Raw genomic sequence first — 25,938 nt, forward strand, 5'->3', positions numbered from 1 at the left:
TAACAATCGGGAAAACCTAAGAACTTGATAAGCCAATAAGCCAATTCTTTAATCCTGTACAAAATAAATTAATTGAATTACTAACAGCAAATACATACGTGTTTATCATTTTGCCAACGTCCATTGTAACAATAGATTATCTTGCCAACTTTGATAAATATTGTCAACTGCTAACGAAATGTACGCGTTAATATCTCAATCAGTTTTAGTTGGTCGTAAAAGTATATATTTCTGTAACACTACGTTGTTCTTCCTTTATATCGAATCGAAAGGTTAATTGTTCTATCTAATGACTCGACGTTGCAAGTACCGCGATCTGTATGAAAACCAAGCGTGCCACATTTTTGTAAATAGAACAGTAAATCGCGCCCTTGATGTAATAAGGCCACATTCGTAAAATGACATTTTCAGGAATTAAATCATTCGATCACTTATGAGAACGATAAATTATTTTTTTTAATAAGTAATTAATTAAAAAAATTATTTATTATATTATTATTACACATAACTGCGTTTGCGCACTGTATCCGATTCGTATTTGTTCCGAATGCGAGACTATACAAATCTATAAAACTCAGTTCGAATCCGAGGAACTACGTGTGACATGAAGACATACATTCGGAACTGACATGAATAGGACGTAGTGAGTAATCGCGCGTTCCCGAAACGCGCGATTGGATCGCTACACTCGCCGTTTATAAGCGATTGCATCGTCGATGGAAACGCGCGACTGCATCGATGCAAACGCGCGATGTATCGATGCAGTGGCGCGTGTACATCCCTGGCTAAAGTCGCCGTGTGTAACAGATCTTAGGCTTCGATGTCATAATAAACTTTCTTATCTTCTTAGACTTTGGATAAAATGACTATTAGATTGTTACCCCTTAAGATCCAAAATGACAACTTTCAGGTTTAAAGATTATACGAAAGTAATTAGTTGATAACTTATATAGTACACTTAAATAGTAGAGTCATACAATTTCACATATACATAATTTGTTTAAGGTTCGTACTACTTTGTTCGCATGTGCCTTTATTACATAACGGGTTCGAAATTCTGAATCAAACTACTCAAATAACAATATTTTGGTAAAAAACATGCGAGTAGTAAGTCCATCCTTACCAGACACGATGTTTTTTCGATCTTTATGGCGCAATTTCTCAGTATTAATACTTAGATCGGAGGCTCAATTTTTCCCTGAATTCGTCCCTGGTTTCAGATTTAGCGTAAAAATAGACATTTTGAGTGGTTCGAGATAAGTTAGATGGATGCCATGTTCGAAGCAGACAAGAATATTTTAATACATTTCCTGCGGCCAGTATTCATATTTCATTGTAGTTAGAAAATTAAGTTTTAATCACTTTTAGTATACACGTACAATAAATGACCATTTTTAAGAGATGAAAAAAATGGAATAACCTATATTATTATATAACAATATAAAAATATACCATTAAGAGAAAATATAAACGTCGCCAATATAACCAGTAATAGTTTCTAAACAAATTTAATAACAAAAAAGAAATACAAAATAATGCAAAATTTTAAAATAATAATTTCTTCGAAACAATTTCTCTACGAGGCAGAATTCATTAACCAATAAATAATAACCATAACCAAAATAATAACAACCATAATAACCAAAATAACCAATAAAAGTCGTTTCAGTGGGATATAGAATATAACTCAAAATAGTATAACAAAAAAAATGCAAAATAGTGTACAAATTTAAATTTAGAATTTCTTCGAAACAAATTCCTATACGAAGCAGAATTCATTGATCAATAAAAACACTTTCAGTCGAGTATAATTTATATGCTCATGTTCGTCTACAATCTAGCCTGATGGGAAGGGAAGATGTAGACGATGATTTCAGATCCACGCATAAATGATATTACTTACATAAATTATATCACTATTGTCCACAAGATAATATTTTTATCAAACGCTGAGAGAGTCTTATTTTTATTTGCCAATAGGAGGTATGTAATTTTATTTATTATGAAATGGCAATAACCTACCACAATATGTAGTCAAGAGCATGTCAAACTTGGTTCGTTCTTATGGTAAGCTGCATAAAGTTGAATTTAAATAAATGTTGAGCTTCACGTACTCTTTAGCCTGTATAATTACAGGCATTATGTATAATATGTATATAATAATATAAATAAAAATAAAAATAAAAATAAAGTTATTTTTCTACCATTAACTATAAGGAGTGTATATAATAGTAATGTAATACGTAAATGCCAGACAACTACACCAATTACCTGGTCTCAAACTATGAAATTCTCTGTACTATAAGAGTCAGAATTAGGGTTATTTTCAGGTTAGTATTCTCTACCTAATTTCGGTGGCAAATTTTATTATTTAAGTATTCCAGAAGGTTATCATCTTATTTAATATTCGAGTGTAGTATCCTGAAATATTAAATATTTGATGATTATATATAAATACTTAAATGATAAAAATTGCCACCGAAATTAGATTGAGAAGATTAATCTGAAAATGAATTAGTAACAAAATTTACTCCGAAATACTGGCCTATTCCAGACCAGGGAAGTACGGTCACCTATTTCTGCCGCCAAGCAGTAATATCAGTATTACTGGGTTTCAGTTTTGAAGGGTGATGGTGAAATTACAGGCACATGGAACTATACAACTAACTGTCTCAGTGTAACGGGCGCAGTGGCAGCGCCCCGCAGATCTTTGCGATTTAAAGCTTTGAGCAGTACTGCAACTGTCGTCAACTACTACCAAGCGCACAACTTGTTCGTCCCATTACTTGGTGTCATAAAAAAAAGAACCAAACACGGAAACAGACTTTTTTATCCCGCACCCACAATGCAATCTATTGGGTCGGTGAGTTTGCCTTTAACTAGAGAAAAATTTGTTAAAGCCCCGCCTTATTGTTTATTGTACTACAAAAAGTTTTCCATAAGAACCTACCTCTAGTGTCATCAATTCAGCCGACGTCAACGCGAAGTCATTTACTCATACTTGTTCATAGCTAAGCCGTGTTTAGTTACAATGGAGGGCGTGGCATAGCGGGGAATAATTACCTATCACCCCCCCTTTATGTCCCCCCTCTCATAAATACCTAAAGCCTTTCATTGAGCATTGTCTTCGAGATGTGACCCTTGGTTCGACATTAAAGTTTGTGTATTCAACTCCTGAGACAATGAATATAAAGATTTATACGATAAATAGAGTTTATTCTACTAACAGTTATATATTTTACGTTAATGATGGTATCATTTACAAACAATTTATAAAGTTGGTTTCTTTCGTGAAATTAATGACACACGAATGTCACATTAAATAACACTGTTATATATTAAAATAACTTCAAACATTTATTTCAAAAAATTTCCTGATCTAGAATATTCTACAGAATGAGCGTAGTGTTTTTTTTTCTAAAAACATGCATGATGCTTACTTTAAGCAAAGGAACTAACTTTAAAATGCCAAGGCCAATGTGTAACAAAAAGCGTGACTAATCGTATATTGTACGAGCTCCACATAATACATACAAATTGACATGATTCTTTGTAACACATCTTGTGTGTTTTTTTATAAATTAAAATTCACTAATTTAATAAAATTATTCAGAGTAATGTGCAATAATTTACAGCGACCATGTTGCCCTAATTGTCATAAATAACGCATTTGCATTTGGTAATTTTCGAAATATTGACGCCTATTTTATTTTCTTTGAAAATATTAATTACGTTGATTTTGTATAATATTAAAACTGAAACTAAATAAGATATTAAAAAACTGATTAGAGGGGGTTGTAGATCACGTTTCGATGTTTCCAGATACCTTAATAACCCAATTTCGCTAAAAATGTCCATTACATTAGGTAGTTATGACAAGGAGAGCAGCGTGGTGGTCCAGCGGTTAGCACTATGGGCTCTTGACGAGAAGGTCCCGAATTCGATTCCCAGTAAGATTGATTTGGGAACGAAATTTTTTATATTGGTTTTGGGCTGGGTGTTCTAGGTGGTGCCTTAGAAGTAGGTTTTGTTAACTAGCTTGAGACCAAATGTTATATCTGATTGATTATGATTATAATTTTGTGTGATTAAGTCTTGAAGACATAAAGTAAACCTTGCACTAGGTACCCATAACATAGTGCGTAATAACACCCTCTTTCTTTCTACCTCTCTCTTTTATTCAAAATGTGTCATTAAAGTCATTTAATGCACCCGCAAACAGTCAAAGGTGCGGAATGTTAAGGCCACCCCGCGCGGTATTGCGGACGAGGTGGCGCGTGCGCGTGCTACCATACACAGGCACGGGGACGTACTCAGGTGAAAAGTAAATCCATATATTAAAGTTCCCTATCCTATACCCTCCATAACCTTATATATTGTTGAATAGTTTGATTAAAATAACGTTTCAAATTAAATTTAACATTAGAATGGATTATTATTGAACGGACTATAGAGAACTGAGCTACGGATAGTAAAATTAAGTGATGAAATTACGGGCACATGGGACTTGTCAACTTATGTCTCAGGGTGACGGGCGCAGTGGCAGTGCCCCTCAAATCTTTGCGATTTAAAGCTCTGAGTGGCCCTGCAACTGTTATGGACAGGCGTGTAGCTTACCAACAGGCGCACGACTTGTTCGTTTCGTCACTTGATATCACAAAAAATAGACTTCAGTCAATGCTTCCCGGGTTCGAATTTACCGGGAATCGAACACGGGAAGCCTTTTTCCAAAAAAAAATCACAACAGTAAACACATCATAATATACATATTTCAACATAAATTACTATAGGTATAGAGAAATACACAATTTATACAAATTCAGCATTTTACGGTTATATAATGCTTTCTGAGACCTTTTACTCGAAGAGAGGTCCAATAGTTTATTGATACTAAAATGAATTAGATTTATATTCCATTATTATTAATTTTTATTTTAAATTATACAATTAGCGAATTTGTGTATTATTTAATTATTAAGGGACTAAGTGAAGCTTTAATTATTAAATGCTTTCTGATTGAGATCAGTAAGTGAAAATAGTAAAATTAAAAATACTCCCCCTTGGAGGATGACTAACTCCCTCCCGTTCTAACATTATTGTACGCTACCACCGACTTACGTAAGTTCCACGCGCGTAGAATACTCTATCGCGATTTCTCCTTTCGTTGAATGGAGACAATGGTACAATTTACGACCGCACAAAATTCGTCTAGACCCCACGATATTTTGCATAAAAACACACGATTCGACGAAGCGTACGGAAATTCGACAGTTGGAATTCCAAAATTTAAATAAATATTACGCTTTTTGACTTCATAAACATCTTTGTTGAAAAAAAAATATTTCGCAGATATGATATAATGAAGTTCATAAAACATTATTATTATTTTTATTGTGTTACTTGTTGAAGAATAAAAACTTATACTCGTTGATTTGTTTGTAAGTATTTAGTAAAGTATCGAGGCGATGTTGCTATGGTTAAGAAGCTAAGAAGTAGGTACGCGTAAACCGGAAGACTTAAAAGCATTGAAAGATTTTAATCAGTACCTTTCGCTAAAACCTCTAATATAATTTTCAAACAGAACATTAAAACACACATTTACGTCGGTCCAGTGGTCCATACGATAATGGCGGCCAAACTAAATCCGGTCAAAGAATAGATCTCAAGCTCCGTCAAATAAAACATTCTAACATTTTAAATTTCAAACGTCAGAAAAGAAACAAAAAAGAATTCTTATCTCAAACTCGTTCTAAATTCAAAATATAAGTGAAGCAATTGAAAAACGAAACGAACCGAGTTCATATTACGAGCGCGTTCCAAATTCGAGTGTATTCAAATATCGAACGAGAGATGGATTATGACGGGCATGTGGGGAGATGGAGCGCTGGAACACAAATCTTGATATACTACAAACCATTTGTTTTTTAACCAAATGGAATACTGACTTTACTTTTCTAATGTTATTTTTAAAGGCCCTTAAGTTGATCTGAACTGTTGTGGAAACCTTTGCTGAGTTTAACAGAACCAATTACTGTTAATAAAAACACCATCCTTCATGTTAAAAGTCAACACTAAAAAGTGTATTCAGCCGTTACTTTTCTAATATCCGTTACTTTCAGTTATTTAAATTGCAAATTAAAAATTAATGTAACCGTAATAACAAATCAGGACTTGTTAATAGAGCATATTTATTACTTATATTTTTGAAACTCGTAAAACTGTACCTAGCATTCAATCAAGAGTAGAATTTGAATAAAATATTACTCAAACTTATAAAATCATAATCTTGGAGCTAGTTTCGGTGATATGATCCTATTGATTGATGGGTGACCACGCTGCGTTCGGATTCATTGCGTCCACTTTATTACGAACCATCACCGCGCATAATCCTTCTCTACACAAGGATCATCGAAGCTGGTGATGTAATATTTTAAGTGTGTTGACCCCGACTGGCATGGACTAGACAGAACCATGTTCCGAAGTTAATTAAAAATGTATAAAGAATTTATAACGTGTCAAGAACGCCTCTGTATTGTCGATACTTAGGAATTTTTAATTGAAACTAATAAGATACTACTATAGGACATTCCTTTAAACTCAATGATCATAGAGATGTAAAAAAGACAGATATGTTACTAGCACCCGCGTCGCGTACGAGACAACTGTACGATCTCGCAATCAGTCTGCATCGAGCAAAAAGACGAATTTGTCATTTGTAAAATTGCGTCGTATTATTTATTTATAAGATGTATATTTATAAAATGCACTAATTACCATGTTAAAGTAAACAAAACGTGTAAGTTAACAAAAATATCTATATTATTGCTATATTTTATTTATTTTACTCTTTATTTTAATAAATAACAGTTCCTAATTGAAAATAGAGATAGTAAATGATTCCTGTAGCGAGTACGATAAGGACGCATGAATTCCGGTCATAGATTATTAGTGCAGATACGAACATTGTAGGCAAGTCATCAATTTGATAGATTTTGACTGTATTATAGTCAGGAAACTTATTTATATAGATTAGTTACGTACGTTTTTATACTGTCTTATAATATACAATAATTTCTTGCCCGTATGTGAAAAAACACAAAATGGGAAAAAATATATATTGTTCGTAACATATTTGCAAATTAACAAACCAAAAACATCAACTAAAATTATTAATAAACATTATTTTCTGATATTTTGTCACTAATCATTATGAGATCATTTTCAGGGTAGTCTTTAGATGCTTTAGCATCGAATTCATTGTCGTCAATTGGTACTCGTTTATTAAAGATCAATTAAAGTAAATGTTTAATAGCGAAAGGACAATGTATTAAATTTAATGTAAAAGGTAAGGTCGTTGTGGCGGTGTTTGGGGGAGGTCTATATCCATCAGTGAACATTTTTCTACTAAAATGATGGTGATGATGAAAGAATAGAGACACCACAAACAAATCTATTCATTACCCTAAATCTATTTGTCACTTATAAGTATTTTTCGCGTTTGTTTAATAACAAAATAAAATGTGTATTTTACTTCTTACCTACTTTTCGGAATGTTCATTCTGTTCAGGAAAATAATTTAAAAAAGTTTGTATAGGTAGCGCGACAGATTTCAAATGTTGATTCCTTATGAACGTATTATAAATAATATCTTATGTCCTATTGTTTAAATTCTTTGCAATTACAACGAAAAAAAAAGAACACAAAACAAATTTTTAAAAATTTGTTCGATTTCCTGTTGGTGTCAAATTTAACGTCAAAGCGTCGTGAGTCAGGCAGTTTGTGTATTTTTTGTTCTTGTGTTCTGTATTTAAATTACTCCTTAATAGAATGTAAGTCTGATTGTACGATATAATTTTCAAACATTGGCCAGGTTCGTACTAACAAATGACATAATTATAAGGCCATGTTTGTTTAAATACATTTTTTAAATTGTCGAATATAAATACAAGTGACAGGAAATCATCGCTTTAACAAGACACAATCAATAAAAGAGTGGAAGTGATTAAGTAAACACAACGTGAAAGGAGAAATTTAAATATGAACCACAGCTCCCGTGTTATGATTCGTCAGTTTGAAAATGGAACGTCATGTTCTTATTTTGAATAAGGATGCACAAGAGCATGCCTCAGACGGTTTAGTGCATTAATGCTACTAGCTGGTGAAAGAAAATAATAAAAAAGCATCTAATTGATACTTCTTTTGTAAGAGAAAGTGCATATGTTTGTAAGAGTTAATCTTTTGAATACTTATGTTACGGCAGAGCCAATTGAAACAAATAAGCTACCTATCATAAAGAGTCAACAACTACCTCTAATTTATTGTTAGTCATATCTACTACAATGTTCTATTAGTATGACCAATAGGAACTGTTTATATAAACGGTCACACTCCTGCATAAGTTTGTTTATATTTTTAAATAACAAAACTAACGCATAAGGTAAAATTATGTAAAATGTAATCTTTTTTTTAATATCGTTTTTATTTCAAATTAATAAGTTCATTTACTTACGCCATGCGGAAACTTCTACGCACTCCAAATCACACATTCCTATCTCTTAGCACCAAATTTATTTTTTTTACCAACGCCCGGAGATTGGTCATTACACATCTGAATATGTGTTCCACAACAAAAAAAAGATCACGATTTTGTGAAAAAAAAAGAAAGAAAACTCAAACGAGACGTAAGTAGAATGCTCTTTATAACTATTTTGAATCATTCTAATCATGTTCGATTTCTGAAAGTTTTCGATCACGACTTTTTAATTGGATTTAGGCGTTTTTGATGTAATTTGTGTCCATTCGAAATTTGTTGCTCAATTATGTCGATATTTATTTGTAATATCCGATTAATTCAGGCATCTGTTTTTGGTATAATGTATTGTTATATTGTATAATGTGACTACTTATTTTTTGTTTTGGATTTATTATATTTATAGCTTTATTTTACCGGTACCTTTTATTCATCTTTCATACTTAAAATTAACAAAAAGATTTTTAAATAACGCTTAAACGATTGCAAGAAGAATTTCTAAAATTCAAAACAAAAACAATTCCACTAATCTGACAGGGCTGTACTAACTGAACAACTGAATTAGTCAGCAGACCTTAGGAATTTTTCTGTGTTTGTAACAGATCTCTTGTATTGGAGACCAATAATGAGGACCCTCTTTCCAACAAAAAAATAATCATCAAAATCAGTTCACAGACTCCGGAATAAACCCGTAACATACATACAAAAGCCAAACAGTCGAATGGAGCTCTCCTCCGTTTTCGGTTAATTATAATTAAAAATGAACATCATATCTAATGTTTTTTAAAATCTGTATTCGGTTCATTTAAAAAAATACAAAAGATTCTAAATAAGAACTTCCTGAATAACTCCCGTCTCTCGATCTCCATAATTAAAGTCTACGATATTCCTTAAACGCGGGAATTAACCCCAATTGAGGGATCGCTCTATTTAAATTACTTGTACACTATTCAGCTTTCTGGAAGCGTGTGACACGTTATTTAACCTATTCATGCTCGAGCAGATGGGAGACGATACCAATTTCGAAACAGAACGCTCGTATTTCTTTGTTCAATTTTTAAATTTAAATTTTGAAAACTTTTTATAAGAACTATATTTCACATTAGGATTTATAGAGCTGACTTTGACTATTGCTTATTTCGAATTATACCTTCCAGGTTTCCATTATTATCGTATTTTTTTCGCATAAATCTCGTTAATTCAGCATGACGGATATGATGCGAATTCTAAACGAAGTAAATTTTTTGAAATCAACGGTTCAAATGAAGTTCTCATTTAAAACATTACGGTACCAGTAATAAATTGCGCTAAAATTTATGTAACAGTAAAAACTAACATGGCGTTAAATTATCAGTCAGTCAGTCAGATCAATAAAAAAAATATGTATTAGCTAATAAGCCTAAATTACAAGTTTTCGCAAAGACTTTACTGCGATATTTTAAAAACCACCTTTGAGTTAAACCGGAGAAAGACGTTTAACACCACGTTTCCTGTTTTTTGAGAGGCATTTGTATTTTTATAACTCTTTTTTTAACCGGAATATCAAGATGGATTTCCTTTGTGCTTGTGTCGTACAATTTTGCATTAAAATAAGCTATTGTGTTGTTGAAAGCAATAAAATTATCATAAGATTCATAAGCGAGGAGTACAAAGTAATAATCTCGTATTTGAGCTCGCCCCGCCGCCATCTTTAAAACAATGAGCGTTATTGTCTCTTCTTAATTCCATTTTTGAAAAAATAATCCATTTCGCATTTCATTGCAAGAGACTCATTGACTGCTGCCTGGTACACTAATATCAACTTTATTCACCCACTATTACAGTGTATATCATTCTTTAGTAAAATTATGTAGTTAAATTGCAGATATTTTATTTTGCTTGATGCAAAATGGATCCTATCTCTTTAGTGAAAGAGTGGAATTGGTTTATTAATTGGTTTCTGACAAGTCCGTTTGCAATTAGAGGGAGACAGATGTTAAGTATGAGAGAGAGACGATTGTCCTTTATGATCATAATGAAAGGAAATCGAATTAAATTTATCCAACGAACGTCTGCTTTGCTAAAACATTATTAGCAATGAAAGATTTATAGAAAATGAAATATTCTTAGTCAAATTAACGACTAATTTTACTGTTTTATCAAATGCATTATTATTTAGCACATTTTAGTTTCCAAGGTCAATTTTTGAATTTTCTAATAGAGAATTAATCAAAGATCTCTTTTCTTCAAAGGTAGTTCTAATTTTAAAATATACGGAATTCTAAAATATTTACTAAGTATAAATGTCAAGTATAATTATTTCCTTTTCAGTAGCATAACATTGGGATCAGCGGTAATATAGGTTGTCTAGTTACAATTGTAAATAACAATTAATACGGCCCGTACAAGGGCCCTTGTGACAGACGGATGGACAGACGTTGCTTATGGGAAAACTTTGTAGAGTTTGTTTACCGCAAATATTTTATATTTCGTTTTGTTATTTGTGTTATGGGAAATAAATCTTATGCTGTTTTAATAAGTATCAACTCGTTATTAGCCATCTATATTGAACATTGGGGTTACAAATATATTTATGTTGTAGTATTAAGGACACAAAGCTTTCACAAAGGCTACAAGCCAAGTACAGTCATAATAAAAGGTGACATTGAGGTTAGGGTATCATAGATTTTAAAAAATAATCTACCGGCTCGTTGGAAGGTTTTAGAGACAGTTCATGTCTTTGCAATTATCCTGGTCTTTTCCAGAAACGGTGGCAAATACGCAGATCGATTGTATTAAATCTCCTATAGTAGTTTCACACCGCGTAACAGTGATGATGAAAGATTTGTTTAACTGTGCACGTATGTATTTTGCAATTGTTTACATTTTAAAGTTAGCAAATTAAAAATCGCCCGATTAACGAAAATTGGAATCTACGACTTTGAAATTACGATGTTTTACTTTACCATAAATATAGTAAGTGAACTACATACTATAAATTGCACCCTTTATCGCCTATCGCCTTTCGTATGTCGTCATTATACTAATATAACACATACCGACACTTACGAGTAAAAATTTCGCAAGTTCATGAAAAAGTTCGTTTTTTAAATCAAATTTGGAACGCCAATTTTGATTTCGTGCTTGTAAAAATATTTTTCTCGAACATATGTGGTTTTTATTGAAAAGTGACTGAATATTATACTCTTATACTGTGTCGATTTTAAAAGTTCGTGTTACAAGTTTGAATCAATAGCGTTACTTTTACAAATAAAACACAAGTTTTAAAAGTAATAAAATTCAATATAAGTTGAAAGCGAGTTATTTGCAGCAGTTTCAGGTTCGTTCTCATAAATCGGAAAGTTTACTGCTTATTAGAAACCTTTAGAAACAATACATTCGCTAACTGAACCTTTTAGAAAAACCAATAAGGAAATTTGAAAATCGAACAAATACAAAACTTTATCTCAATTAAACAATTTTGTGGTTACGTTGACACTGTTGAATTACGTTTACATAGTAATGTAAAGATTTTTGACGTCATTCATTACATTTTTATGTATACCGCATTTAAGTCTGCCCACAGTTTGGTACTTGAAACTCCAATTTAGTATATTACATTTAGTCTATATTAAACAATTATTAATAATAGTGAGTTCTATTTTTAAAATAGAACTCAGCATTTAAAATCATGTGTGTTCTAATTTCAATTGGGCATTTTTAATTCAGGTTCTCGTTTTAGTTCTTCGAAATTCAAATTATCAATTAAAAAGCTGTCAACTATAAATTCCCAATTCAATTGAACTTCATATTCGAAAAACTGTTTTATCGATTTCATTATTTGAATGAATCACGTTATGACTCAAGTATTGTTAGCTACATACGTTCGTGTAAATTAGGAAATGTGTTTTTTATTGTTAAGGCATTCGGAATTACAATTGGAAGAATATGATTTGTATGACACGTACGCGGTTCCAGTTACTGCCGTGAGAGTATTTGAATGTCATCGCGGCGGTTCATTTTATGTTTTATTTTATTATTTCTTATTTAGCATTGGTTGCTAACCAATCAGCTTTTTTCTAAATAAGTTGGTGCCAGTCATCTTGTTTTCTTTTTAAAGTTATTGTTAACTCCTTGTAGAATTGAATTGATAAACATCTGTGAAATTTTACGATTCATAGAAAAATTATCTCCAGAAACTATACTGTTAATATACATTGAGCTACCAGACACGGGTCCCCTTGACTCCAAAAGTGATTAAGATAATAACGAAATTTAATGTCATACAATCGATTCTAATGCAAAAATGAATTCAGCTAATTCTGCCACCTCAATACAATAACGTTAAACAAAATGAAACATCTGACCCGGTGACACAAATACAACTTAAAAATTTGCAAAAAGAACAGTTTTTTTTATAACAAATAAATAATTCATTCACTTCCTTTATATCTTAACGTTGTTTATTGTAAATTTCCCGGCTCGCATTGTTTTACAGCGAAGTCTCGAAAAAAAATGTTTTATTTTTAAAACAATCACGTTCCGAGTTGTATTGATTGGGTATGATGATGTCACGTCCGGTGGCTTGATAAGGGCGCTTCCGGTCGAAATCCTGGTTGCATGGACGAACGGTAATGCCTTATGAGATTCAGGACGTTCATGAACAGTTTGTTTGTGTTTTTTATGTTAAATGTTTATTGGAGTTCGACTTATGAAATCTAACCGTTGAATGATAGACACTGCATTGTTAAATTAATATTATGCCAATTTCTTAGTAACTAAATAGTGTATTACTTACTCAAAATTTTATGAAAATGGCAATTAATGACCCGACGGAACGCAAGGAGTGGAGGTATCATACTAGTATATCCATACGAATCGACTCTACGCACACAGTGGTGGCGTGACAGAACATGTAAAGACAAAGATGGAGAAAACGATGCCAAAGGATGATAAAGAGAATGAACGAAAGAAGACTGTCACACAGGTACTGTCTTATAAGTAATACTCAACCAAATTAGAAAACAATGTGAAGTATGGAGCTTCATTCGCACCATGCATTTTTTCATTTGGTTGAGTTGAGTATTACTGAGACGCAGAACGAGAGTACAGGGCCAGATTTAAAAGGCGAGAGTGAGCAGGCATGTTTCAAGGGCCAACTGAGGCGACCTGACCGTGACCAAATTGAGGACGTTCTAAAGAAGAGCCAGGTTAAGAGTATCCATAACTGACGAGCATGTAAGGAAGATACGTGTTGATGAGGCGTGTCAGAATTGTAGCCAGTTGAAGGCTGTTATGTCTGCTTACACCGATGGGAGAAGAGTGAAGTATATGTACGTATTACCAGTTGAAACACTATATATGTAGAATCAACTCTAATTCAGTAGCAGCAGAGCTGTGAAAGAGTTCGTCCAAGGAAGTAAGGCCACTATACCTATTTCTGCCGCCAAGCAGTAATGTGAGCGTTACTGCGTCCGGTTTTGAAGGGTAAGGGTGCTGGTGAAATTACAGGCACATGGGAGTTATGTCTCGTCACTTGTATCGTAAAAAAAAACTCTCCTCGTTAAACTAAACAAGAAAGAGATTGTTATAATTATTAATACAAAGATCGAACACTCAGAAAAAATTCCTTCGATCCGGCCGGATCTAGTGGAGTAATTTCACAAAAAAAAATTGAATATCAATCCAATAAAAATTTAAAGAAAGAAATTGTTTTTAAAATCAACAATAACTTTACTTGCTGCCTTGTACCATCGACACATTGGTGTCATACACACACAGACGTCTCTTGGACATATTTGTGACAAGCACACGTTGATGTCTTAGACACAACTTCGGTCTGTAGATCGCGAAAACTAATTTATTTCTTCCGACGTATAGTTTTCACATTATTTATTTATGCTAGCAGTTAAGGAGTAAAACCATTTGCCATGTTCAGTTATTCCCAAATGATATCACCGTTACACATTGTAGGTCAGAGAGGAGACAACTTCATTGATATATTCACTTTAAATTAGGTATGATTGTAGCACACAATGCAAAATCGGTTTTGACATTAGATCTTTTATAATAGTAATAATTAAATTCTTTATTCAGGCATTACAAAAAATAAAACATTTTCTGTACCCATTAACACAAATGTTAATAAACTTCAGATAATATGGAATCAATTATACGATACAATAAAATAAAATATGACCTATAATATAAAATAAGATAAGCAATAAATATATGGGCCATAATTTTTTACGCTTAAATGAATTTCGTATAATTTTATGATTTTCATGTAATCAAAGTCAGATTCAAATAATCATTTATCGTTAGGTAAAATGTTTACACTCGAAAACGTCATTTTTTAAGCTATTGCTCGTTCACTGCGCAGACTTCCCTGAGAAGAACCAGCAAAATCTCTACGGATTTGCTCTTTTCAAATGCTATGGAATGCACTTGGAATCACATTTGTGTGGAATCTAGACTCATGTTGTCTTTCCATACATGTTCAATGCTGTAGTATGACTTTTCAATTAAACATTTTAATGTAAGTTTTAAACTTAGGAAATGATAATCTTAATGTATATGTTCCCGAATCTTATTGTAAAAACGTATTTAGTTCCCCATAAAAGAATCGTTTACCTAGGCAAATGAAATCGTGGTACCATGAGATTGATAGAAGCACTTTTAACATAATATGATCACGAGCGGTTTTATTCTACCATTAGTACGAATTCAGACCTTTTAATACGATTATATGTAAATTGCTAATAATATTTGTGTATTGTAATTTAAATAATTAATTTTCGTCAAAACTTCAAGTTATTTAGTTACTTAAGTCAATTTAGTTATTTATATACTTAAATTGACATTGATAGACGCTTCAGAAACAAAAGTTTCTGCTATTTATAGTAACTTTATAGGCAAAACCATAACTTCCTTTTACCGTAGTAGGGTAAAAAGTGCTATTGCAACTTTTTAAAGTAAAATCCGAGAAATCCATTATCGAAAAGATCGGCACGATCGATCGCTGGCAGTGAATCTAGAAATTCGGTGTCATAGGTCGAGTGGTTGCAGTCACGTCGGGGTATGGTATTCGGTTCCCGACAGTGTGAACTTTCCGAAATTTTACAGTTGTAAATGACTGGTGTTTTTTTAATAATTGCATTGTTTGTTAGTACAACGTCAATCTTTAGACAATCTACTTAATGTGGTAATGTGTGTGGTAAAAACGATTTATATTTTTTATTTATATTTGTTATTTAAGGGTTAACTGTTATATTAATGTAGATAAATAAAGCTCTTTATTATTATTATTACTAACTCTACTTGACTTAAATTGATTATTTTTTGAATTGTATAGAATAAATCCAAAGTATAGAAAAAGGTTTTTGTTTTTTTTTCTTCTAGACTAGACAGAGGAACGTTAAGGAAGAATAAGAAGAACGTACTTTATTTTGAGTGAAATTTTTGAGCTCTAGGAAGACCACATAGTTGTATAACAATTTTAAAAAGTGTGTAGATGGTTGCAGCTCCATGCCAGTGCATCCCGCTTTATTAAGTAGTTATTAAGTAATACTTAGAATTTTAGTTTTTTCTAAATATTTAATTTTCGAAATATAATTTTTATTATTATTTAAATTTTAATTTTTAGTAATCAATTTTAAATTAAACTTTTATTTTTATCTTTAATTTACAAATTGTTTTCATCGGTTTATTGTGATTGCTATAATTAACAAATATGGGCCAAATTGCCCGCAATAAATGATGTATACAATAAAATTGTAAAACTTAAATTCAATACTTACGATGTATTTGCCGAAAACGTGCAAATTGTGCTAACGTTTCACTTACACTCTCTATCTCATCGTATTTCTTACAAAGGTAATGTTGTTTTGAAGATTTTTTTTCCTTTTAGATTTGGAGCACTGTAGCGACATCTCTTAAAAATAGTTTAAACTAATTTGTCATCTACTGAGAGGCTACAGAGCTAAACTATTTAGATTATGAATTAAGTCTATACTTGATTTGTTATCTTATCATTACTACATAATTAAAACGAGACTATGTTTCATGACATCTATGTTACTTCTCATTATATTTCACTAATTAGATTTTCCGATAAAAATTAACTTATTTCAAGCATTACAATATACTTTAAAAACAAAAAAACTTACAATTACTATCATATCATATAAATTACAATAAAAAACAGTAAGTAACAAAAACTCCTTTAAGCAAAAATGTTTACTCGAGATCTTATCATGATAATTCTGAGAAACGCTAAGGTATGGATTCAAGTAAACCAATCTTGTACATTGTTTTTAACTAAAAAACATTTTGCTAAATCATTATTGTGTAATTGTACATACAGTAAAATAATGTTTTGGTTAGTTATGTATAACATGATTATTTAATATTTAGTGTACATATTTATCTAAAATCCACTAGCAGATATTCTATAGCTGCACCCCTGTTGCTTCTTCTAATTTACCACCCTAGGGTTATCTATTGTACGCTAGCTTATTCTAATTTACTTATACTACTGTTCTGTATTGTCATTGTATTTTTTATTAAATTAAAGACTATGGTAAGTATTGTTGTGAAATCAAAGTTGTATGCAGTGCTATTACACCATACTAAGCAGGGTATGCGTTCAATATAATAAGAGTAAAAAAATCTGCCAAATCACAATTAAGTTATATCACTATTTATGTAAAGAACATTGGATGAATTAAAAGTTTTTTGTAAGTCACTTTGTTGAGAAATTAAAGTAGCATGCAGTGATATTATGCCGTACTAACGAGGTATGCGTTTTAAAAACACTGCCATATAATTGCCTAATAATTGTACGATTTGTAAGTACAGAATGCCTTTTATATATTACATACTTTAACTTTAATTAAATTAAAGCTTTTTTGGTAAGATATTTTGTTGTGGATTTAATATAGTATGCAGTACCATTATGTCGTAGTTACTAAGTATTTATGTACATTCTTGACACAAAGTCACGTATGTAACGTTAGATGAGGTATTGTAAGGTTCACTATCTCGTGATCTACCAAAACGAATAAATGAGCAGTATATCAACAACTGTAGTTATAATTTTCACAACTCCGGTTTACTCACTCAAAATAGTGAAATATTATTGGTTGCTAAAACGCAGTTCTTTTCTGTTTGTCTTTAATCGATGGGGTTACTCTTAACACGTTAAAAATTAACTGTCGTTTCTTCAAATCAGTGATAATTATTTTGTCATAAAGCCCAATTCTATGTCAAAATAGTTATCTCTACTTGGATTAAAATGGAAAGTACCGGTAAGACTGAATGAATACTGAGGCAAAATATGACAAATGACATCACTAAACGACAGTTTTTTTTTGTATGTATGTTACGCGATAATTCCGGTAATTGAGAACCGATTTCGATGATTCTTTTTTTGTTGGAAAGAGAGTATGTCTGTAGTGGTCTCATTTGAAGAAAATATTCCACTTCTAAGGGTGGCAAACTAGGGGAAGAATGACTTTTGAGGACGGTTTTTTTAGTACTCTGTACTGAGATTATTTAAAAGCAACTTATTTCACATAATGTTGTATGTAATACATGTTTGTGACAAAAATATTATCAATCAATTATTTATTGAGGATGTTTTGTTATGTGAAAGCATGAATGGAAGAAGCTCATAATATTATGTAATAGGTGTCATATAAAGGGACTATAGGATAGATCCATGAGATGTTCAACGGCTTGGAGACTAAATAGTAAATACTCCTTTTTTGGATGAACCTATGTATATACTTTTCTGTCGGCTAACCAGATATGGCGAAAGACAGTCTGATAGCATTGGCATTCTGTCTTTCCGGTTCAGTGTTGCCATTAACCCACTTACGCGTTGAGCATGCAGATCCCACATGTCAACTTTTGAATTAAGTCTTCAAACGATTATAATTTAAAAAAGGATTATAAGCTTTTCTGATGTTCGTGTTTGTTCGTTCTAATGTTGGTGATTTGTTTAGCAAGTTCCGTCAAGAGCTGATCGTAATTTTGAATAGTATAATATGTTACAGCGCAAAATTCTCTATATAAAAATAGTTAATGTGATATATCGGAATTTACCCTAATGATGCATAAATACCATTAAACAATTTCAATATCCTAAGACTCAGTCTGCCACGCAGAGGTCCCGGATCCGATTCCTGGGACGGGAGAAATATTTGTATGGCTGACATACATAACTTGTGGTTGTCTATGTATGTCCATGGCACCTACGATACAGGGATTCCCTTGTGCGGGGCTATGACTGTATGCGTTATGCATATGTTGTTATGATATCTCAAACAATTATTTCACAAAGCCGCGTTTTTGTTAGCGAACGGCAAAATGTATCAATTGTACATGAAGTTTGGGGGGAAACGGTCTCGCATATCCTTTTACAATGTCGAAGTCTTCGGTAGTCCCAAGTACTGAGATTCTTGGAGGAGCTTGGATGGCACTAATAGGACTCTACTCCCACCACACGCAAAACAGCCGCCTAGTCATCGATTTACGGATACCAGCCCGTTACACCACACCATGTGGCAACTGTTTTTTACTAGCGGCAGTACCCTATTGTACTTTTTAGCTGCATACGTTTGTGGATATTTAGCAGCAATATAGACTAATTGTTAAGGAAAACATTGTGATGAAATCTGCATGTCGAAGAAGGCTGAAGTTTTTGATACCAAATTCCTATCACCAACTACGACTACATTTCTTTATTTGTTAGAGATTCTGTTTTATTTTATGACACCAAGTGACGTGACGAATAAGGCGTGCACCTGATGGTGAGCGACACGCTTGTCCATAGCAGTTCTAGTGCCACTCATAATTTAAATGTCTGAGGGACACTGTCACCGGGATACGAGTTGACAAGTCCCACGTGTCCGTAATTTCATCACCCTTACTCTATAAAAATGGAACGCAGTAATGCTCACATTACTGCTTAGCGGTAGAACTATGTATAACGCATGATGCGCAGTATAATATGCACAAAATCACATAACACAACAAAATGACAAAAAATGTCAAGAAAAGAATTTTTTCAATTCAGGCCCCCTATGAAATATCTAATGTCTTTCTGACCAGATAAGAAAAGTTTGCCCACCCCTGACTTTAACAGTAATTCTGAACCGAAACGATAGTACCTCATTGTTCCAACAGCTTAAGGTCGGTTATGAGGTTAGCCTCCAAATCTGGATTCAATGTCCAGCTTGCCTAATCAAAATCAAGTTATAATAATCAATACAAGAATAAGCAAGTCACAATCGATCAAATATATGTTATGACACCCACCTATAAGACAAAATCGAAATCTATACATTATTGATAATAATATACATTACATAATGCGCATTATTACATTACATTTATACTGTTATTCATCCATTAGCTGATAATTAATTCAATATTAAATAAAGGCTATGTGTTTTTTTTTTGCTACGTGTCTAATGAGACGAAAATGTCAACAAAAATAAAAATGGCTGCGAGACTAAAATTAAAATTTTCGGTAAAAAAAATTGTATGCAAAATTAATTAAACATCTTAAAATACTGAGTTTATGTAATAATTATAACAATTATTTTATGATACTTATACAAAAAAGCTTTATTTCAGTAAGTAATAAAAGACATAGGAGTTAGCTAGCCTATTTAGCTTATCAAGGCTGTGTCAGTCACCGCTCTGCTAAATATGCACGTTTGTAACTTCTAATTTTAATTTGTGTATCTCAAAACCAAAACAATTCATGAACGTAGCAAATATATCAAATATGCTTAGTTACTCTAAATCTCTTATTACTTTATCTTCTACATAAAAATGAAGATCCGTAGTGTCTGTCTACCCGAGCGAGACGGTAATATGGGATCTACGTATGTACATATATTAAGTGAAATGATTTCAATTTTTTTTTCTACCAGCACATTGGCAGAATTGTGTAAAAGTGAAGCGAAAATTATTTTTTATTAATAAAAGAGATATTTACCTTTGAGCTTGACAATTATTATTACTATTTTTATTAAACCAGGTGACAGGACAAGCAAGTCGTGCGCCTGATGCTAAGCGACACGCCTGTCTAAAGCAGCTACAGTGCCAGTCAGAGCTTTAAATCGTAAAGGTATGAGGGGCACTGCCACTGCGCATGTTATCCTGAGACATAAGTTAACAAGTCTCATGTGCCTGTAATTTCACCAGCACCTTCAAAACCGAAACACAGTAATGCTCACATTACTGCTTAGCGGCAGAAATAGATAAATTGGCAGTACTTTCCTGGACGAACCATTTCACAAGGAGTTTTACTGCTACTAAATTACATTAATGTAAAAATGTAATCTATTAGCCTAGTTATCTAAGCTTTCTTTCTGGACTTTTTGTAAAAAGTCCTGTAAAAAGTAGAAGCAATCATAGAAATAAAGAATTTGAATTTGGGCAGTGACTTTGAACCTGATCTCGGTTACTATTTCAGCAATTTTGTACAAAAGGGTATGTAACACTACTGTTATTTAACTAATTTATCCGTACATTTAATTCACTTATTTTCTTGCATTATTTTTATGGAGATTTCAAAATAAAATATAATTTTCTTAGGTGCCTACAACATTAAAATATTCTAAATTTGAATTTGAAATTCGAACTATAAGATAAAATTTAACATTAACACTCTTTATTAAGATAAATAAAACGCATGATCGAAATAATATCACTTCCACATTTTACAAAAAAAGCAATAATGTGCATTATAACATGTTTTCTTTCCTATTAGAATGTGTTTTAAGTAAAAGTTCGAGGCAGTAAGATATATGTTATAATCAAATATCGGTATGGACAAAGTTTACAAGTCATACATAATGCAGTGTAAATACCTCCTTCTGAAGTTTAAAAATAATAGAAAAATAAATTTAAAAAGTAGTATTTTTTACTTACAATTACAAAAGTTTTCTTCTGAATAAACAGCCGTAATAAAGTAATTGCTAGGTATATCAAAAATATAAAACAAAACACAATACAATGGATTTCTGAGGGAGTTATTATTCACTCTTATTGTGTATTCTTAGAAGTTTAGTTAAATGTAGATTTGATAAATAACAATAATAAATTTATTTTCAAATGCGGTCACACAGTTAATTAAAAGTAAACTTTTAATAGTTACTATGTTGAAAGTTTTTGATTTATTTCGTCATATTTACTTGTGTAATAGTTATTGCGCACTTTGCATTACACAAAGAAAAGTAGAAAGAATTTAATTTTAAAAATAGATCGTAATTTCAATATTCTTTGCATCCAAAGTTAGGTAGATCTTTTCTACAACGTCGATAAAACTTTACCTAAATTTATTTTTAATGTTACGTAAGTATATTTTGTACAATCTCCTATTTATAACTACAAAGTTAACAGATGATAAAGTTTCAGTCTTACCTTAAACTAAGACATCCAAACTTGAAATGAAGTGCAAATAATAAACACCGCAACACAATGTCACTGCGCTTGGTCACAATAATCCAAAGTCACACACACACACTCGTTTCTAAATTCAACAAAGTTTTGTACTAAATTCTATTTACACCTGAAAGTTACGGGGGGAAAAGTTTGTAAACGAATCGCGCGGGAAAACGACGAACCAAAAATTCGCACAAAAACGCGGAAAAGAAGCAGCCGCGCGCGCCTAACACACGCGACTGAAAAAAATCAGCACATCTGCGTAAGACTTGGAAACTAAATCAAAATACGCGCTAGAGAGGGACGAGTCTGCCGAGGCCCCACCCTTCCCCCACCAGAGCCGACACGCAAAAACATTCATAAAAACCACGCACGACTCCTCCGCGAAATTATCAATTGTTTATATCCGACAAATATGTAAACTCAAACGAATTCATCTCGACAAAGCCCTAGATTAAGCAAAACATTAAACAATTTAAGAATCACACAATAGAATTCCGACAATGTCGAAATATTTAAAACAATACACGGTTTAATTTGTAAGAATCATAATAATAAACACGGGCTACAGTGTTATCGAAATTATATTTTTCAGTATCAAAGTTCGAATCAATTTTTTTTTTATAAAATTTCGAACTTGAACTGTATTTATTTGAAAATTTTGGATCGAGTTTTCCCGCGCTCCTGGAGTATTTTACTAAGTAGATTGTATACGTTTTACTCGTGGGGCGACCGCGCGCTGCAGCCGGCAGGCCACGAATACGGATTTGGTTGCGAGAGAGCGTTCGTCGGATTTTTTCTGCCAAAAAACGCTGTAAGAAAAAGACCCCTTTACTTGGGGACGGGGTTAACTGTAAGATGTTTTTTGTTCTCGCAACTGGAGCGATGAGCTGACCTTCGACCTTTGTTTATAGGTTTTTGATGTGGTTATTACATCGGTCGCGGCGGACCTCGTTTGTGAGATTCCCGTTTGTGTTCTCGTTGGTGTCTCGTGATTTTCCGTGTTTTTTGTCAGCTTTTTTACGTGGCTGGTATTGTTTACATAATGCGATGAGTTCTTAAATACGAAATTGGTGGTGAATCACCATTAGCAACTGAATCCGACGGTTTTGTAGACTTTGAACGTCGAGAATCAGATGATTTGGCAATATTTATAATAAATACTCAATCAACGGTTAATGTGATAATAATAATGTGCTAGACGATCATATTAATTATCTGGTTTCAATATGGGATTCCATGTGCTATGAGTACCAGAGTAACTAACTAACTTCCGTGGCATTACCCAGAACACTCAAATCAGAATCGATTTTAAAAAAGTTCGTTACCTTTTAACAATTATACTAAAAATTATTCATAGAATATCGATGATTCTGATTTTCTGGAAGTCTTTTGGAAATCAGTTCATTCTACTACAAGTGATATTTATTCATCTTATTAACTTTGAGAAAAAAGGTCTCATTTGCTTGGAGTATCTATTCAATTTCAGACCGTAGTACGTTAAGTACTACAGTTTCTTTAGATAATAACCCAACTACACCATACAGATTCAGTACAAGATAGTTCATAGAAAATGCAATTTGCTTTTGTGAAATTTCAAGTCGTTTAGAAATTAATTACATCTTTCATTAAAAACATCTTGGGTCAATTTGTTAGTAATACAAAATATAAACTGTTGTTAGTAGATATATAATGACTCAAAATACAATATAGACGGGTCGACTGCCACATCATCACATCAAAACCTGGATAAAACGACACAGTATCGGCGCATCGATCCTAGTAACAAACATTTCGGATGCTATTAGAACTTGAACGCAGTCTCAAGAGCGGTGACATCGTCTTTTTTATTTATTAAATTATATTTTTTTCTTAATGTTTCCCATAATATCAGAGCATACAAAATTCCATACCAGCCCAGTGTGAGTTGGGGAATTTACACTTAATTCAGATTTTGTTGAACTTTTACAATCAGGTATAATCACGATATTCGCTTTATTCACCTTCTAATCAAGTGACAGATAAATAAATAGTAAAATAGAGGGTGTACGATGGAATTACACGATTTAATTCCGCCTTTCTCTTTCTGGGATTCCACCACAACGTTGCATATATTCCAAAGATTCGCACGAATCGTTACGCTTCCACATTTACATGGCGAACGGCGGAGTGGAATTCCTTGCCTGCAGACTTATCTTGTGTATGCTATAACTTAGGTCTTGGGTTCAAGGCGAAAGTGAATAGGCATTATTTAGGCGTGCATGCTTCATCGTTGACCTATTTATCGCTTTCCATCAGGTGAGGTGAAGGTCGAATGTGCACTTATTTTATCATAAAAATAATTTTAAAAAAATACGTTAGTTTCTATAATTGTGAACTCGGACACCAAAATTAGAATCGCCATTAAAATCCATGACGAATGAAATGACGTCAAGACATTTTAGAAATTAATGAATCACACAACACTAATTACTGACTCAAACAAGATAACACTAGCAACTACAAGATGATACAATAGAGTCCCGATTCCGTGTAATTAGTGCGTCGCGAAATGTCGCCGGTTATTTTCGGGACATTGTGTGTCCCGCATACGACCGGCGCGCGTTAGCGCATGTCCTGATCGTTGACGATTTTACTAATGAAAATTTATACAGCGAAATGAACAATAACTGATAACAAATTTCACGTTGCCTTTTTATACTAAAAAAAATGGCGGGTTTTTGTAGTTACAGTTTTTACACAATATAGTTACTATTTTAGTTTCTTATATTTCTTACCTTTTATATAGTACATTGTGTATTAAGGGCGGCGAATAAGGAATTACGAACGAGACTCAATTAGAAGCCCTCAGTCTTCGACTTCGGGCTTCCGGAGTCAAGGTTCGTATTTCTCGTGCCGCCCGAGAAACATACAATGTTTTTCATTACACATGCACGTAAATAATATGATTGCATGCAGTCTAACTTGACTACAATGCCCCAAATAAAACCTTCGGGTCTTGTTTCTTGTCAAGACAGCCATGGCCGTGTATGCAGTATTTTTTTTATAAACGTAATTAAAGCTAATAAAGTATATCTCCATTGTAGCATATCGTATACTATACGTGTTCTATTTAGTCCAGTTGATATAAAAACAAAATCATTGGTATGTTATCATGTAAAGTACGTATTGAACATAGCAGTTTTTTTATTTATTCAGCAGTTTATACTAATTAATCAGTGTATATCTTCAATTTTACTATATATTTTTTACAAAGTGATGGATTCAAAGATTTCACTGGTATGCGGAATCAACCAAAGCCATTTGAGGTTGTATCGAATCTTAACTTGAGGATGTACTGTAAAGGAGAGCAGTGATAGCTCAGTAGGAGAACGGGCGCTTGTCAATTGAAAGGTCTACGGTTCGAACTCCTGCACTGCCCTTCTTGTCATAACTAACGCATTTGCATTTCGATAACTTTCCAGATATTGGAACCTGAAGTTTTACTGTCACCTAAAATGTCAATTATAGGGAAAGCCTTGTGACGATGTGACCTCCTTACATCGTCATTCCACCTTTTTATCGCCTTTTCTCCGCTTCCTGGCCACTTGTTTTTAAATTTTGAATCGTTCTTTAATAATTTCTTTTGCCTCACCATTCTGATTTTGTTTCGTTCCATCGTCACTCCCTGCTCGAACGCGGCAGCGTACAGTGCTGTTTAAATTTCAATTGCATCTAATTTTGATTCCTTTACCAGACTTGTAATAGCTACTACTAATCTTGTACCAATTTTGATAACAATTTGTAATAACTACTATTAATCATGTGCCAATTTTAATATCAATCTTAATTCAGTATAACTCGGCCCTTTTGAGGTAAGTGTCTACTTTATATTCATCCATAAGCATATCCGTATGTAATTAAGTTAGGGAGTATTTTGTAGTATCGTACCTGTTTTTATACACCTTTTTTATATGCCTTTTTTGTTA

General features: G+C 32.7%; 1 protein-coding gene across 4 annotated transcripts in view; it reads right to left on the reverse strand.

Moving 5' to 3' along the window:
* LOC113228166 overlaps positions 1 to 22,727 on the reverse strand; it is a 168,871-nt gene extending 146,144 nt beyond the window's left edge. For 3 of the 4 annotated variants that reach the window (XM_026461388.1, XM_026461389.1, XM_026461390.1), the window contains exon 1: positions 21,950 to 22,209. The gene's annotated coding sequence lies outside the window, so the exon portion shown is untranslated. Of the gene's footprint in view, positions 1 to 21,949; positions 22,210 to 22,684 lie in introns of those variants that run through there. The other variant, XM_026461387.1, reaches the window with a different exon arrangement.
* Between the last annotated feature and the right edge of the window lie 3,211 nt (positions 22,728 to 25,938).

The sequence above is a fragment of the Hyposmocoma kahamanoa genome, unplaced genomic scaffold, assembly GCF_003589595.1.
Source record: "Hyposmocoma kahamanoa isolate Upper Pololo Valley unplaced genomic scaffold, ASM358959v1 224, whole genome shotgun sequence".
NCBI classification, from domain to species: Eukaryota; Metazoa; Arthropoda; class Insecta; order Lepidoptera; family Cosmopterigidae; genus Hyposmocoma; species Hyposmocoma kahamanoa.